At 34.4% G+C, this 16473-nt stretch overlaps 2 long non-coding RNA genes across 7 annotated transcripts in view; both read left to right on the top strand.

Annotated features, from left to right (window-relative positions):
* LOC137857888 (uncharacterized) overlaps window positions 1–3087 on the top strand; it is a 109411-nt gene extending 106324 nt beyond the window's left edge. For all 6 annotated transcript variants that reach the window (XR_011097357.1, XR_011097356.1, XR_011097354.1 and 3 more), the window contains one exon: window positions 3029–3087. This is a non-coding gene — a long non-coding RNA (uncharacterized lncRNA). The remainder of the gene's footprint in view (window positions 1–3028) is intronic.
* A 6517-nt stretch (window positions 3088–9604) lies between these two features.
* The window catches only part of LOC137857886 (uncharacterized), an 83414-nt gene continuing 76545 nt past the window's right edge, over window positions 9605–16473 (top strand). Inside the window, exon 1 of the long non-coding RNA XR_011097351.1 lies at window positions 9605–9712. This is a non-coding gene — a long non-coding RNA (uncharacterized lncRNA). The remainder of the gene's footprint in view (window positions 9713–16473) is intronic.

Raw genomic sequence — 16473 nt, 5'->3', positions numbered from 1 at the left:
TCACATAGGAAAGAGATGCTCCACTGTTGTACGGTAGGGCTAAATAACACTGAATGCCTTCCTTCCCAAATTTTGAATACTATTATTTGGGTCCAAGAGTTCTCTCTTTCTTCTTCTTTTTTTTTTTTTTTTCTTCCAAATGTGAGACCAGAACAATCTACAAACTCCAAGAGCCAATTTGATCTGTTGTTTTTTTTAATCTTCTTTTCTACTATGATTTATTTCTCTTTATGTATCAGCTTATTTCTCTTTGCATGCAGCTGTCAAAAAATACAAAATTGTTTAATATTAAAATGATCAATAGGAGACATACTACCTGACTGAAATTCTGATTCATTTCCTTTAAATTCTATAGCAGCTTTTAGTCTGTAATCTGTAGGTCAACCCAAGATACTTTAAGATAATATGTATTCCTGATATTTTGTTCTGTCATCTCGCTATATTTTTATTTATAAAATACTGTGTGTTGTTGTACAGAATACTAACTATATATATATAGTATATAATTAAGGCATCTCTTTATAAATTTTGATTTAAAAATGTACAAATCTTAATTGTTATGCCAGCATCCAAAGGCAGCAAGATCCAGCTGCAACAAATACTGTTATTCTTCCTCCAGGGAAATCTAGCAGCCAGATTTTTTTGAAATAGGAATTTTAAACAGAATCTAGAAAAGATATATGGACACTATTTTTTTTATTTATAATTAGAAGTGCTTTATTCCATCACTGTGGTACATCAGTAGTATCTCTATACAGTTCATCTGCTATGAACTTCATAATAATACAGAATTGATTAAAAGGATTCTAGATGTGTAATGCAACGTATTTGAAAAATTTATCGTAAACACAGCAGTAGACTTGATAACTAAAGATCTTTCTTTGACTTTATTAGAAATATGCTTTCCATTCTATAAAAATAAGAGATGCTTTAAATTTGTAAATGCATGACCACATTCAATCAAGTGAATCAAAAAGAAATTTTGCTGGCATTGTCATGGAATTAACCCATATGAAGTTCTGCCCTTAACTATCATACCAAGTGGTCTTTGTGTGTCTGTCTCTCTCCTAGGAACTGTTGTCATATACTTTGGGACTGATGCCACTTATAATACTATATTTTTATTTTAATGCAGTATAGGCTACTTTCACTTTAGTAGAAATTAAGCAAAAAGCTATTAAAAACAAATACAACACAAGTATCAAAGAAGTTCTCTAAGTGAATAAGAGTCTCATATCCAGTTTTTCAGAAGTAAAAACATGTAAGTGGAGTTTCATAATGTGTTAGGCTTAATAATCAAAAGCTGAATGGGTCCAATCTAGCCAGAATGCTCACTTACAAATCTTACTTTGTCTAGATAAATTTTTCAGTAATGCTATTTTCCAGTGTGGTTGAACTAGGCTAAATTTTTTTGTGTAAGCGATATCCCCAAATTCTCCCTTCATCCCCACTTGCCAAGACATGAGCTGTGGTAATTCCTACAGAGTAGTGGCAAATATCTCTCATTTTTAAGTCATAAAAATCATCCCAGATGTATGAAAATGGCTTTTTTTGTCCTAGCCTGGCAAGGAAGAAATCCCAGCTTGTAAGGTAATATCTGTTGGTTCTCCTCACTGAATTTCTTTAGATTAGTTAAATTTCCTGCTAATATTGTGAAACAACAACAACAAAAAGGTAATGTTTGTTGTGTCCAGTCCTACTGTAACATCATTAAGCAAAACATAACTGCCTAAATGTCTAGTATATTAACCACTATGTAGAAAAACAAGTGTCATCGTTGTTCGATATTTGACTGAAAGATATTTTGAGTTAGTCTGAATAATGAGATTTTATGAAATAAACAATATCAAAATTAGGTTAGTATTCATTATTAAGTGAATCCTTGTCAAGTAAGCTAGAGATCTTTACTCCTAAATGCTTAATTTAGGGTATGGAAATGGTGGTAAGTGGGTGGTACATATGGGTGTGGAAATATTCACTGTTATTAATCCTTCAGTTAAACTTTGCACTTATGGTGACGATTGCAAAGTACCACAGCTTTGTAACAAACCTGGTAATTTCTGTAGGGCTTTTAAAAATTTGCATCAACTATTTGAAAGCTACAGATTAAATTCCAGTATTTTAGATGAATGAGAAACCGTGTTGTTATTAAACTCGAAAGGTACCAACATCTCTGAGCTTGACAGCATCCCATGGAAGATATATTTCCTGCTGCTACAGAAACATTAAGGTGATCCAAAGGTAAATCAGCAGTGACAGATCAGTGACCATACTGCACACTCAGCATCCTCAAGAGTACTGTGTTTGTCTGCATATCTCATACTTTTCTTGTCTAAAGAGTTTTCATATCCATAATTAACATGAGGATGTGATAGCCATAAAGTGTTTATTTGCAAGGTGTTTTCAAGCAAAATAAAAAACAGCTCATGTTGTGACTGCCTCCCCTTCTGTAACTGGGCTACAGTTTTGGACAGAGTGGCATATAAATTGAAGTCTGACACTTTAATGTTGCTGTAGCAGCTTCAGAACAAAATATATTGAAATCAATTATAGAAGAAGCTAAGATATGCATTGCAATGTTGCAAAATATGCAAATACGCCTCAGGAGCTGGTTGCTTCTTTATTTCTATAGACTTTCTATGCTTATATTTCTACTGATAAAAAATAGTAAATCCATAGTTATACATATAAATAAGATTTAAAATATTCATAATTTTAAAGAGAGGTTATGTGTAGCCTTATGCCATGGCTTTCCTTCTTTGGATTGTTTTTTTAAACAATATGGGGTTACTTACAGAGGGGCAGAAATTGTTCTCTTTCTTTAATAAATCATAAGTGTTTCAGGATGGTTTGCTGTTAATAAAATGTTAGCATCTGCATGTTTGCTAAAAGAAGTGAAGAAAACACTTTTGTTACAACCTACTGGTTTTTAATTTTATTTTAAACAATGCCTAATTTAAGAATATGAAAAATATCTATTAATGCTATGATACAGTGATTATAATTATCATTTTCTATTAATACCCAGGCTCCCAGTTTCCTTTTGGATCATACTAGCAGTACCCATCTCTCTGCTTGAGGCACTAGGTAAGCAGCAGATGTGGCCCCCATTTTGTGACAGATTGCTCAATATGTGATTAGCTGAGCAACTGACAGCCTTCAATGTCTGTAGATAAATTCTTAAGTAATTTATCCAACATGATACTAAGAGTGGAAACAATAATTTAGAGAAAATTTCAGACAGAAGCTGAAATGGAGTTGGTCAAATCATTACAAGATATTTAACAGCTATGACATAGTCCACAGCATGTAAGCGATAGCAACAACAAAAATGCATATCTCAAAGATTTTTTTTCCATAAAATTGATAAAGAGGAGTGCCTTGTCTGTAACTGTGAGGCAGGTTCAAAGCTGAGAAGAGGAAAGAATTTGCTCAGAGCTGAGAGCTTTATCTAGGGAAGTTACGTGTCCATTGTGCACCGCAATGAAATTAAGCTCACATACTTTGCTAAATTGAAGCCTAAGCCTATTACCAAAAACAGAGCAAGCAAAAAAAAAAAAAAGGCATGACAGAAAGAATGGCAGCTTTATACCGAGGAAAAAAAGGAAAATATAAAAAATAATACTACAAAGTAGCTGCACAAAACCAGAGAGTTTCATACATAGTTTACAGAACAGATCTTAGTAGAATGACCTTGCTACCATTAGAAGAATGTATCTCAGAATTGCACATGATACAGCAAGATTTCTTTGGAGAACATTTTACATTGAGGGAAACGCAAGTCATTAAGTGGTTTTGGTGCCTGTACACTACCATGGGATGAAAAAAAAAAAAAAAGTTAAAATGTGAGGAAAAACTGGCAATGTAAGCAACAGAAACGCATAAACTCTTACAATTCCTGAAAAAAATTTCTATCTTTTTGAGCTAAAAAAATTGTCATACTCAGGGTCAAGCATGACGCAACAGAACCTTTAAGATTAACTATTTCTTTAGTCAACTTCAAATTCTGATTGTCTTCACTGGGAATCTCCTGCTTAAAATTAAGGAAATTTTTAAGCATATGAGAATCAAGAACTAATCTTATCTGCCTATGTGATTTTCATTACTGTATTGGTTAACTTCATAGTTGTTAATGTTGTTAGCAGTCTTGCCCCAAGACAGATTAGTGACTACTGAGGCTTGGTAATTCAGTTAGAAACCCACCTTATCGCAATGATGTTCTCCTTGACATTGGTAGGCTGTTATATTAAGAATTCATTCCCCACTGGGACATTAGTTTGGTATTTCAGGACTCCTTAAAAGCTACATCTTGAAGGATCAGCATCCTGTTCATTATTACATCATTTTATGAAAAAAGCTTACCAGTAGCTACTATCTTTGCTATGAGAATATAGGAGATACAAATCAGTATGAATGACCCACCACATACTGTGCTTTTGAGGGATTGTCTATGTTTTAGGAATCTTTCCAAAGTAACATTGGAATTTCACTTGAAGTCAGGGGGATATCTGTAGTCATTCTGTACAGCTGTTACTAACAGCAGCCCAAATAAATGGGTTATATGTGTGCATGGGTTGTTGAAGAGGATGGTAGGTGTACAAAAAGATTAGTTAGGCAGAACCCTTCGTACATTGTGGCCCATGTATCTGGAGCACAAGTTAGGCCAGAGCTCTATCCACTCTTTCACCAGCAACATTTCACGGATGTTGCACTTGATAGAGCAATCTGACAATAACAGGAGTTCTTCTGGTCATGTTATCTTCTCTCTGACCTTCCCTTCCTTCTTACAGTCTCCCTTGACACGGAGTGTATTCTAAGAAGAGTTTCTAAACTAAAAGAGGGGAGATTTAAATTAGATGTTAGGAAGAAATTCTTCACTCAGAAGGTGGTGAGGCACTGGAACAAGTTGCCCAGAGACGCTGTGGATGCCCATCCCTGTAGGTTTTTCAAGGCCAGGTGGGACGAGACCCAGGGTAACCTAATCTAGTGGGTGGCTGGCATCCGTACCCATGGTGGGTGGGTTGGAATTGGATGGACTTTAAGGTCCCTTGCAACCCAAGCTGTTCTGTGGTTCTGTGATAAAGTGTGATTTACATATGCCCAGGTGAGATACTGCAACTGAAAAAAGCCCAAACATATATACACCAGCTGTGGGAATGAATATGTAAATACCTTTAAGAATTCTTGTTATTTGTAAATAACCTCCCTTTCAGAGGGACATTGCCATAGAAAAATCTACAAAACCCCTTATGTATTCCTATACAAATATTAGTAGTAGCGTTAGAGCACAATTAGTTTGAGCATCACATGTAATTAAAATTTGAAACACCCTCAATATACTTTTGTACAGGAAACACTAATTCCAAGGTACATTCTATTTTCAGAAAAAAAAAAAAAAAAGAAAAAAAGAAGAAAAAAAAGTAAAGATTTTAAAGATACTAAATTAGGTGACTTGAAAGGATCTAAAATACATCAGTAGGTTCTTCTTCAAAGATGAGATTGAAAAAGCTACCATGATCACACCTACAAGAAAAAATGGTATAACACTAAAAAGTTACCAGTTAAAATTTTAACTTGTCCTTCTTCCTTTGATGTAAAGAAAATCTTTTGAGATGAATGTGGACTTAAAAAAAAAAAAAAAAAAAAAAAAACAGTGAAATTACTCAAGGAATATAGTAGAAAACTTAACCTTTTGACTTCTGCCAAGTGTCCCAAAATCTACTAAAAATGTTCAAGGTGATTCAATGAAATGAGTTCAAAGCACTAACATCTCATCTGCAGCAAAGAGCTGAAATAGCCCTTTTGTTTGAGAAGTTTTCCCATTCCATTTCCATATTCCTCCTCCTTTCTGTTACAGTCTATTCTTTGTCTTAAACTCTTTCTCTTTAACTTCCCACTTTTCCTATTTTTCAGTGTTGAAATTCCTAGACTCCTGCCAGATCACTTGTTTCCTTCTGAGCCGAGTCAGTGTCCTGGTTTCAGTTAGAACAGAGTTATTTTCTTCCTAGTAGCTGGTGGAATGCTGTATTTTGGCTTAGGATGAGAAGAGTGCTGATAACACCCCGATGTTTTAATTGTTGCAGAGCAGTGCTTATACCAAGCCAAGGACATCTCAGCCTTTTGCTCTGTCCTGCCAACAGGCAGGCTGGGGGTGCAGCAAGAGCTGGGAGGGGACAGACCCAGGACAGGTGACCCAAACTAGCCAAAGGGGTATTCCATACCATCTGACGGCATGCTAAACAATATATAGGGGTGGCTAGCCGGGGGGAGGGGGCCGGACTGCTCGGGGTTAGGCTGGGCATCGGTCAGCGGGTGGTGAGCAATTGCATTGTGCATCACTTGTTTGTACACAGTATTACTATTAGTACTATTATCACCACTGTATTATTATTGTTATTATTATTATTTTCCTGTCTTATTAAACTGTCTTTATCTCAGCTCACGGGCTTCACTTTCCATTTCTCTCCCCCGTCCCAGAGAGGGAGGGGGGAGGGTTAGCGAACGGCTGTGGTGTTTAGCTGCCGGCCAGGTTAAACCACGACAGTCAGTCTTTCTCAGCTGAAATTCCCAACAATAAATAAGGAAATCCTGCTTGCAAAAATGCTGTGTTGAGAATACTAGAATCTTAGACGTACTACTGCAGTAGAACATAAACGAAAAACAGTATCAACACCAGCCATAAAAAATGCCATGATGTTTTCTATAATAGTTGTGGTTACTGGCATTAGTGTTTAGTATTGAAACTGGGCAAAAATGCAATCTTAAGAAATTATTGGAGATTTTTTGAAGTGTTTTTTGATTAAGAGTTTGACATTTGAAAAAAACAGTTATCAGCTCTATTAAATATTAGACCTTTTTCAGTCATAAACATATTTAGGGAATCACAATTACAAGTAGTATAAAGATCTGCTCAATGCCCCAAATAATGGTATAAGGAAATAGAGTTGTATCTCCATTCAAATTACTGAAGAGTCAATGAACTGAGAGCAGTGTCTTATGTTCATTTCTGAGGTAAAACTGGAACTGTCTGGTGTTTCTCTGTTATCTGCTGCCCTTGGCGGGGGCAAAGAAGGTCCTGCCTTGTGAAGTTTACAGTGCAAGGGCATAAGGGCTTTTGAAGCTGAGTTCAGGGGCTGAAAGATGCAGAGGAAACAGCACATACAGAAGTAATAAAGTACTCTTATCTTTGTTACTGCTGAATATATGAACGTGTCCCAAGGAAACCAAAGATTAACAAAAATGTTGTTTAATGATAATCGAATAGTTGATAATCTTTAAAATGTTGTTTAAAGATAATCGAAATCAGTTGTGTCGATGAATTGCATCAACTCTGTCACCTACAACTGCACTGAATCAGTTAATATAAGCTCTAAAATACACAAATAGACTTAAATGTAATTGACTGTGTTACCATTACTACGGCTTTCATGCTTTAAGCTAGTTCTTGGTTAAATAAAAGAAGCCCTCCTAGTAAAAAGGTCTCTACCATATAATCAGTCCTCTCTGGCCTTTTCTTGGACATACAGAATAGATCTTAACTTGTCAGCAAAATAATGAAGTAAGAATATCTGGAAAAAAAATAAAATTGGAGGCTTTAGAAAAATGAAGATCATGACCCGACATAAAAGAACCAGCTCTGTAGTTCAGGTAGATCCAGGCTTATTCGTTCTTCACCCCCTCATCCATGGAGCACTTCACATAACCCCCTTCTGGATGTGCCATATAGGTAACATCTGCAAAGAATATGGGCATCACTCTAAAACCAGCTATGGTTCTTTGTTGTGTGCTAACTGCGAAGAGTTTCCAATTAGAATTACAGCTCATCAAGACTGTGCCAGCAGGCTTCTGGGTGGTTAAGCCTCCAATTTTAATTGAACTGCCTTTAGCTGGTGATAAAAGCTGTCTTTTTAAACAGGCAAACTGCATACTTTCTGTAGTTAGTTAAATTCAAGTTGGGTTTGCATTCAGGATAATTACATGGAGTGGAATCTAATTGATTTAGTTGAAATGTGTATTTTATTCACCACAGTGCTGGAAAATGCTATTCCTTTTTTTTTTTTTTTTAGAGTATTCTGCTTTATTTCCCCCCATTTCTTATTTCTCTTTTCCTTTTTTTTTTTTTTTTTTTAATTATGTTCTTCTTTGCAGAATAATTAACATGTAAGGAATAAGACATGAGAAGGGAAGAGTTCTCTGATTGAAAGCCAATGTGCTTCAGAGTTGCCATACAAATGGAAAAGCAGTTTAAAAACTAAACTTAATTCATAATATACACCTTGTACTGCCAGAAACATTTAGCACTGTGTGAAATTTAGAGAAATATAGTGCACTAATTTATCAGACGGTAATACCAGAGGTTACCAGAGTTTCTCCAGCTTCCTGTGCCATAGAAGAGCAAACAAGGAAAGAGTGTATTTCTCAAAATATTAACCAGGGAAAGCATACTTTTAGGACAAGTCCTCTCCAAGAGTAGCATGACAGTCTTTAAAGATATTGTTCATCCACTGTGTTTAAATAGAAGTATAAGATAATCTGGGGAGAGGGGAAAGCAGACAGACACAATATATTCTTTAAATCTCATATGTATTAAGCTGTAAGTATTAATAAAACAAAATTTTGAATTAAAGAGGTAGTTTAAGTATAGCTTTTAACTATTTCAGGATATTTTTAAAATTCACCAAGTGTTGTAGGGACAATCTGAAACTAGTCATAATTGTATGTGGTGTAGTTAAGCTATTAATGTTAAGAATTCAGTCTATGGCTATCCAGCAAAACAGGTAAGCACACCTATTACTTTAAATGCTCCAATTATCTCCTCAGTCATGTTTATTATATTCATTATATAAAGTGGTGATGAGCAACAAAGTATAGTTTGCCTTCTGTCTGCTTCACTGCACAGGCATGTCTGACAGCAAAATGATCTGCCTGTTATATCCAGGCTCACTCGTCCAAGGGGTGCAATTTAGCTAGAGGCCTCATTTGCCACTGATCAAATATGTGGACATGTCATTATTTTTCAATGATGGGGAGAAAGTAATTATTGATCTTCAGTTGCAAAAGCAATACTCAGAGTGAAAAAAGGAATTTTAAGACGTTCAGCAACAAAAGCTATCAAATGCAGCAAAAACAATTCTCTAAATTATGCATGTACAAAAACTTCTTTAAAAAATTGATTTTTTTTTTATCCAGAATAATCAGCAGTTGAAAGTATGACAAATGATTCACCTTCCAGCAAACCTGCTGTAATCTTTTCAGGACGGAAATGTTTGGGGGAAGTACACAGAAGCCACTCTGAATGCACACGGCTAGAATACTGCTCGAGAATATATTTTTCAGAATCATAGTATCATTGCAAAGTATGTCTCTCAAATGATGGACTATCTGCCACTCAGGATTATCTCAGCATAAGTACGGGCAAACTGCTTTGACAATCCCTTTTGCAGTGCTGGAGGAAGCCCAGACTTCAGTTGACCATTGTAATAAATGAGAAACAAAACACATTGCAAAGTTGTAATGTAATATCATTAGTGATTACTAAAGTTTCTTGACTGTTTCTATCTCTTTTTGCTTAATGTTTGCTTTTTTTTTTTTTTTTTTTTCCTAGCAGTTAAGTTTGATGTTAATGGAAAACCCATTTAAAACAATGATTACCCTCTGAAGAAAAAGTGAGTGCACTCAAGTGGAAACGGAAGATTTATCGATCAGTTTTCAGGTAAGGCTTACTTGCTTGACACTTCACAACAAAGAAATGCATTTTTATTACTTGGCCAGATAGTTCAGATTGCTTTCATTCTTAATAAAGACCTTCTTTATAACATTTATAAAACTTTATTACAGTTATAATAATAAAATTGGATTTCAGAATTCACACGAGATCTCGAGGGGCATGAATCTATAAACTTTAAAATCATTATTAATCTCAATGTATCTATTCTGATAAAATGTGTGTTTCTTCTAATTTCTCTGCAGATTTTAGCAGTATTTGTTGTTTCTTTGGACAGGTGAGAACTTCTTTGGTAATCATTTTTAAATTTATTTGATTAAAAAAAAAAAGTTGACGTTATAAGTTGGAATTTGCAGGCACATTCTTCCGAGGAACTTAATTAAGGTAGATCACTGTATAGCTGATGTTACCTGGGCTCTCCTGTGCACTAAACATGTTTTAGGAAGCTCATTGCTGTTCTCGTAACTAGAAATAAATGTGCAATCTGTCTCAAAAAAAAAAAAAAAAAAAAAAACATGGTGAATTGTGCATGTTCTAAATTGTATACTAACTTGATTCTAGAGATGTCAAAATTAAGTAGTAGCAAGAGACTGGAACACTAGGAAGCAGGTGGCCATGGTATTTAAGGATATACCTCTGCCTGCAACAGTTAGCGGTGATTCCTCCAGAGGAATACTCAGAGTGTGAACTGAGCCCTGTCCAGGCTTTCTGAACTAGCCCCCGAGGGGTCTTGTCCCTGTTTATTGGGATACAGCTGGAAGAGATCAACTTTACAAATTAGGTTTTTCAAGTAGATACCCAGGTGGTATGAGTATCTGCTTACAATGAAGTTTTGAAGTCTCTCTCCTGTCTGGAGTTCTGAAGTTTAGTGTAAGCATTTAAATATTCAAAAATACACGCCTTCGGAAAAATAGAAGACATATTCTAGTTCTAAATTTGAAAAATGCAAGTGAATTGGAATGAAGAGTGTAATTTAACTAGTATTAAGAAACCTTACGCATTTTAATTTGGTTTAAAATCTTTGGAACTTCTTTAGAACTACCCATTGGACTAAGATTCACAGAGATAGCCTTAGGAGGAGAGGTGCCATTTCTACTACTGCTTGAACACATCAATATCTTTCTCAAGCTAGCTAGAGAAACCTAACAGCTGAAGATTCAGCGACAAAAGAATGTGATCATAGACATCCTTAGAAAGTTAAGAAGTGCTATAAAATCATCAGTATCATCCAAGAGTATTTTTAACTTTGAGATGCTAGGCAAGATCCTCACCAGAGATAAATCAGAAATACTCCAATTAACTCAACTGTACTATGACCTTGTAATTAAAAACAAATCTGTTTCTTTTCCTAGATGTTTTTCTGGAATTAGGTCTCTCTAGTATACAGATTCCAGGATCAGGTCTCTCTAGTATACAGATTCCAGGATCCACTTACCACATTATTCAGAAAATTCCCTTATTTCCAGATCATCTCTGAGTTTAAAGACTCAGATTCTACTTCGAGTATGACTCATCAAATGATCTATTCTTCTTTCAGCTTTTCACTGCTCACTCATTAGGTTTGGTGGTGGCATTTGTTTTTTGGTTGGGGATATACATGTGTGTGTGTATATATATATATATATATATAATATATATTATATATTAATATATTTTATGTATATTATATATATATGTATTAATATATATATATATATTTTATATATATATATATGTGTATATATTTTTTTTTTCTTCCTAGAATTCCTGCTTCTCATATTTCTTTCCTCAAATAAGGATAAAGCCTTATTTCTAAAATCAGTAAAGGTCTAAGGTTACACTAAATGGATGAAAGTGGTTTTTTTGGTGTTTTTTTTTTTTTGTTTGTTTTTCTTTCCTCTGTTGAAAATATGGGAAATCCTTTGGTGTTTTTGAGAACAGATTATAGCCAAAGTCATGTTGTCCTGAATGCTTATGGCTTGTTGTGTTGTTGTTTGTTTTGTGTTTTTATGTTTTAATTATTCCAGATAATTCTTTAATTACTGTCATAGCATAATTTCTGCACTAATGCTACATACGTAGTTATGTTATCATTGAGTCCCTGCAACAGATCCAGTCTTGGAAACTACTGACAACTTACAAATTTAACGTTCTTGTTTTCTCTTAAGTAATAAAAATTTTTCTGCAATCCTTAGCATTCTGTTAGGTGAAGGCTGCACAAAGCCGGTTACATAGACAGGAGTATACAGAGACTGATTTCTAGAATCCGTAACTGAAATTTTATATTCCTTAAATAGGATTGCCTATTTTAACTAGAAAGTTAAAATTCAGATTCATGGCTCCTTTATTTCAAGTTTCTTGAAGCATTCAGAGAAACAGCACAAGATTCTGGATAGAGAATATTCAGTTAAAAAAAAAAAAAAAAAAAAAAAAAAGAAAGAAAACCAAAAGCCTAAGAAGGTATCTTGGAGAAACTTCTCTGGCCCTTTTCTGTACTGTGTGAAAATATATACTGAGGAAGAGCATATCCAAAAGTATGACTAAACATTAGAATTTGAAAAATAATAATAATAAAAAAAGATATACAACCACTACAGTTGTATACACCTGCCTATAATTGGTTTCAGATCACAAATTTTCCAGCTGTAGTTCAATAATCTTAATCTAAATTATTTATTTTTTAGCAGAATTGGCTACTGTAGTGTTTCCTTCTTTGATTATGAGTTTTCTCAAAATCGTCTATTATCATGAGAAAACAGTTTTCAAAATGTAACAATATAAAACCTGAATAACTAGTATAGAACTGAAATGTGATAAGGGATTAAGATAACTTCTAAGATAATATAAAACTGTATAAACTAATAAGATAATTTTATGCATTAAGAAAAAAATCATGTTTAATGCAATTTTTAACAGAGGCTTGATAAAGCTTTTATGAATATACAAAAGACTTGGCTCGAAGCTGTGGCTCTTCAGCTTGTATTATTTAGTATGATTTCAGCAGGCATAAATCAATAGTCTAGACAAGTTGGGTTTGAATTTAAATAGTTTTGATCTCATTATTTAAAATTTTGGTTTAAGTTTTGAGGGTATATTAGAAAAAATAATCAAAGGAGAACAAATAAGAAATTTTTAAAAGACCCTTTGATTCTTGCTATGTTAGATCTCATTATTAAAGTATTAAAGAGACATAATTTTCTACAGAAGAAAGCCAAACTTGATGCCCACAGTGTTCTATTGCATCTATAGCAGCAAGTGGACAGTAGTAAGTGCCTGATCTTCACACTATTATAAAATAATTGAAGTTGATGTGGTTATTCTACTGTAACTGGGAGGAGAGTGAGGCCCAGTCTTTTGAATTGTCAGTTTTAAAATCTCGAATGAGAGTAGTTTTAACAAGAAGATTCTCTGTAATGAAACATAATTTGGATTATTCCAGAAGGCTGGGCCCTCTGACAGACAGAATATTTCCTGAAATTTCCTAGGCATAAAACTGGAAGCATTATATAGAGGTGATAGGAGGAAATGTGTCTTCTACTTTTGGAAAACCTGTTATCTTGCATTCTTTTTAAAAGAATTTAAAGACAATGATGATGTAGAGATTTGTACTTATTATAGCATTTATTTTTTTTTAATTGGACATTACCATTTCTACCAGGCTGTTTTAATGGCATGCTGCAGAATCCTCTGCAGAAAACAGGTGCTGCTAATACATATCAAACAACCTCCAAGTAAAAGTATAGGTAATTTTTTAGTTACTGCACTGAGGTGCGAGCAGTGAAGACCTTGACAGACTCATCTACACATTCAAGGGTGTTCTCCATGTATTGGACTTCCACCAGTTCACTAAAACTAGATAAGAGAATCACTCCCACCAGAAAGTGAATGCAAGTAGGTGATTTGCTGTCAGTAGAAGTACATTTGGAAGCAGATTAAAAGTTTAACTGAATCATAATCTTACAACCTTATTAGTCATGTGGTGCATTAATTGAACAATTTTGTTAGTGACTTTTAAAATAGCCGTACATAATATGTGCTTCTTAATGAATGAATGAAAATGAAATCTACCCTTTGCATTTTTCACATAATTGGCTTTTACTTATAGAAGCGATTGTATTTAAATCAAAAGAAACAGTAATGCACTTACGAGTAAAGCTTTTAAGGATAACTCAAAATTATCACTAAATGAATGCTTTTTATATTTAGGAATAATTGTAATACGTCAATATGTGTAATTCATGTTTTTTTTTGCCATGTACTGAATTATTTCAGAATCTGGCTGTTTATCTGGCATTTGGCATGGATGTAGTGTATTTTTTGTTATTGCTGCTACATATTCTTTACTATTTAATTTTATTTATTTATGTATTCATTTATTTAAGATGGATCTTTGTAAAGCGTAGCTTGAAAAGCATTAGAAGTTAGAAAGGCAGACTATAGAAGAAGCCTATCCACTTCACATTAAAATAACTTGATTGAAATCCCCCACTGATTTTAGTGCCTGAGTCATGTCCAAGCAATCTTTTTTTTTTTTTTTTAACCAGGTGTTATCTTAATTTTCTTGATAAAGGAAAGTATTTTTAAATGAGAAAATATTGGACTTGTTTATACCTAATGAGCCACTGAGAACAGTAAGATCACGCTTTTGCTGTTAAGCATGTACCTATCCAAACCTCAATTTTTAAAGTGTCTTGCAATCACATGCAGGTTCTAGCACTAGGGCTCTGTCAGAAAAGACTTACAGATCTAATAAATTGTATAAAAAACATAAGTAATTCAAATTCCAGTTAAACAAATGGGTGTTTTTTAATGTTTCATTGAATTTAGACCCATGTTTAAAAATATAGTGAAATATATCCACTAAAATCAGCTCATACTGTGTGAAGCATGTTCACATGTCCTTCTGTAGTCAGTGACTGAGCTTGAAGACCAAATAATGTGTAATACAAATTTAGCATTGGTATTGAACTTCCCAAAAAACATCAGTGTACATCTCAAAATCCCATTAGTCATTGGTGAAGGAATGATGTTAAAACAGAGGAGCAAGTGTAGCCAGGAAGCAAGGTATTTGGCAGAATCTCTGGTGGGCTTTAATAAAATGTGTACTTCTTTGGAAACAGTGTTTCCAAAATTCATGCAAAATCTTAAATGGAAAGAAAAGACCTATGCCCGAAGGGGTCATGGCTTCCTGTGCTTTTTTTTTTTTTTTTTTTTTTTTTCCCCTCATACTTAAATCAGAAAAAGTATTCATTTATCAGGTTCAAGCAGAAATTGAACCTTTCTTCAGAGTTTCAGCTACTCTGATTTAGTGTCTGGTTTTGTAGCTCTTTAAATATATACAAAATCTTAACATATTGGCATGTTTAATATATATGTGACAGAATATACGTAAGAGAAATTCTTAGTTTTATTTAGTCTGTACAATATATTTATTTATTGCTTTAAAGGTGCAATTAAAAGTTGTTTCTGATAAAAACTATCTTTTAATGGACAAAGAAGAGCATGCTCTTGGTCTTAGTTACCTATCAGAAGTTGATAAATTGTACCAATTCCTTCCTATATTTGTGTTACTTCAGTTACTGTAATGATGCCTGAATAGGCAGAGATTAGTTCCTTTAACTCCCATTTCAATCTTTGGAGGTTCTGCCGTTCAGCAACTTGCAGAACTGGGCTCAGGAGGAAGACTGCTAGATAGGAAAGGTTAAAAACTTTTTATTTTTTTTCTTTAAAAAGAGGACTGCTGGGATTCAAACTGCTTTTACATTGATCATAATGTTTGTAAGATTCCCTATAGTGTATCAAATATTACAACAGTTATTAAGAACACAAGAAACTAGTGCATTTACTAGTGCATTTCTGCAACATCTGTCATATCAAGGGAGAATACAATAGAACACAAGCATGTAACATGTAAATATTTAAAAAAATAAGTGTCAGGAAACAGTATTCTCCACTCTAATATTTCATTTCTCTAACAGCACACACAAAATGCCAAGAATGCTTAGAGCCCCTGAGCTCAGTAATGCGACACCAGTCTCTTCTTTCACAGTCCTTAAGATACAGAATAATAATTATAGATTTTTGCCTTATGCTAACATCTGGAACTCACATGGAAAATACAGTAGAAAGGCCTATGATAACAGCACAGAGAAGGAGACATTAAAAGAAAACTTCTAAAACCAAAAAAAGGGGACTTTTTTTTTTTTAATTGCCATACAGTGAATAGGGAGGCTGTATAATGCTATGCCATCTAGCACAAGACTGATGCAGTATTTAAATAACCCTTCACACTTAATTAGTCATTTTTTATTATTGCAGTAGGAATATGTCCCAGCTGATATCAAGGCCCAAGTATTCTGAGTGCTAGAATACATAAAAAATAGAGCTCTGGAGAGCATCTCTTTGGAGTCCAGAAAATAGGTACATGCTAAGACTACTTAAGTAGTCTATCAAATTATTATGGTTCTCCAGCATGTTGTTAACCCATCTACTTCTTGTGTCTCAGGCCTTTCCTTGCTTCACAGCCTGATCCTGTCCACACTCCACTCACACAGCTCACTGGGCAGCACAGTTTTTGTTGCCTTTCTTGATGAACCTGATCTCCTTCTGTGATGAAGTGACGCACTGGGTGGATGAGGGAAAGGCTGTGGATGTGGTCTACCTTGACTTCAGCAAGTCTTTTGACACCATCTCCCACAGCATTCTCCTCAAGAAACTGGCTGCTCTTGGCTTGGACTGGCGCACGCTTCGTTGGGTTAGAAACTGGCTGG

Source organism: Anas acuta, chromosome 5, assembly GCF_963932015.1.
Source record: "Anas acuta chromosome 5, bAnaAcu1.1, whole genome shotgun sequence".
NCBI classification, from domain to species: Eukaryota; Metazoa; Chordata; class Aves; order Anseriformes; family Anatidae; genus Anas; species Anas acuta.
Note: the sequence above shows the minus strand (reverse complement) of the source record. Positions and strands in the feature narration are given on the sequence as shown.